Raw genomic sequence first — 1,893 nt, 5'->3', positions numbered from 1 at the left:
TTTTTTGATCCATTCATCTCTGGTGGGACATATGGGTTGTTTTCATATCCTGGCTATTATGAACAGTGCTGCAATAAACATGGAAGTGCATTTGTCCTTGAATATTGGTACCTGTTGTTCAGGATAGATGCCTAGAAGTGGTATGAGTGGGCCATAAGGAAGGTCAATATTTATCTTTCTGAGGACTCATCAGACTGCTTTCCAAAGTGGTTGTGTAAGTGTACATTCACACACACACACACACACACACACACACACACACACAGTGAGAGAGAGAGAGAGAGAGAGAGAGAGAGAGAGAGAGAGAAAGAGAGAGAGAGAGAGAGAAGAACATTTTCTTGATCCATTCTTCTACTGAGCAGCATCAGGGTTGGTTCCATATCTTAGCTATGGAAAATAATGCTACAATAAACATTGTTGTGGTGGTAGTTTTAGTATGGACTGGTTTGCGATCATTTGGGAGAATGGGCAAAATTGAGATTGCTGTATAATAGGGAGCTCTATGTGGAGGTTTTTGAGGAACCTCCAAACTGCTTTCCAAAGTGGATGAACAAGTTTACACTCCCACCAAGAATGCAGTAGGCTTCCCTTCTGGCCATATCCCTTCCAGCATCTGTTGTTGTAAAAATATGGAACGATTCACTAATTTGTGTATCATCCTTGTGCAGGGACCATGCTAATCTTCTCTGTATGTTCCAATTTTAGTGTATGTGCAGCCAAATTGAGCACAAAACATTTTTTATATATAAAGAGTAATTGATTTTCTTAAACTAGACAATTCAACAAAAATAAGTTCAAAAGAGTTGTGAAATTTTAGAACCATGTGTTTCTTACATAAGCACACATTTAAGAATAAAGTCCAGATTGACATATCAAAAACAAAATAATTCCAGATATTTGTTGTTCATGAGATTGGTAGGAGGAGGAATTCAATTATTCTACAAAAGGCACTTGTCATAATGATCATTGCAGCAAATGTTAAGGTTTGTTAAAAGTTTTAATGTTTTAAATATGTTTAATTTTGGGATTTGCTTATATATGGCAAAATTAAGTCATAAAAATTTTTGATAAAGTATATAATATTTCTGGTAGCATGTACTAGTATGTATGTACATTTCAGATTTTATAGAAACTTTACTAATGAGAAGTTGCAAAGACTGTGTAAAGAAGCAGAGTGAAGAGTTAAGATTTTAAGTACACAGTTTCTGTTAAATCTTTAGGGCTCCTTTACGTTATATGTTAGTGATGAACAAATAATGATATAATCCACATACAAATGATGAGATGAACTATAAATAGTAATCTTAGTGAGTAAATTTAAAGGCTACTTATAGCTTTATCCAGTTTTAAATGTACAGGAATATGAGAAAATAGTAAACTCTACTATGTACACTTCAAACACTGGTAATTGTTTTGTTTTTTATTTTAGTAATCATTAATATTTAATTATTGTTTTCTTTATTTATAGCATTTTTCCTTGTTGTAATATAATACAACTTTTTGTGAATCATGATTAAGAGGTACTTTGAGAATATTATTGGGATGGCCACACAATTTTTCATAGGTGCATGTGAATTTACAAAGAGCAAAACTAAAAACAAAATATTGATTAAAAATTATATCAAGTAGAATCTGAATCAGGAGTGTTGATAAATGTCCACACCTAAAATCTTAACCCTAGGCTGGAGCATCTTATTTAAATATTGTTGAGAATTTCAAGACTTCCTTTATGTAGGGCCCTTAGAAGTATGTACAGCATGCATGTGTACAAAGCCAGTGACAACAGACAAATATGACTAAGTTTCCCCAAAAGGAATCTATGAAGTCAATAGTTATCTTCCCAAGCAGATGAAAAAATGCGTCCAAAATGATTCAGTGCCCCTACATTTGTGG

General features: G+C 33.5%; 1 non-coding gene across 1 annotated transcript; it reads right to left on the bottom strand.

The window, feature by feature from the left end:
* Window positions 1-623: 623 nt before the first annotated feature.
* On the bottom strand, window positions 624-729 carry LOC122097965. Its single transcript, XR_006145624.1, has one exon. It is a non-coding gene; the product is annotated as a U6 spliceosomal RNA (small nuclear RNA).
* Between the last annotated feature and the right edge of the window lie 1,164 nt (window positions 730-1,893).

Source organism: Dipodomys spectabilis, unplaced genomic scaffold (genome assembly GCF_019054845.1).
Source record: "Dipodomys spectabilis isolate Male_0828 unplaced genomic scaffold, ASM1905484v1 ptg000445l, whole genome shotgun sequence".
NCBI classification, from domain to species: domain Eukaryota; kingdom Metazoa; phylum Chordata; class Mammalia; order Rodentia; family Heteromyidae; genus Dipodomys; species Dipodomys spectabilis.
This window is presented reverse-complemented; position numbering and strand designations above follow the sequence as displayed.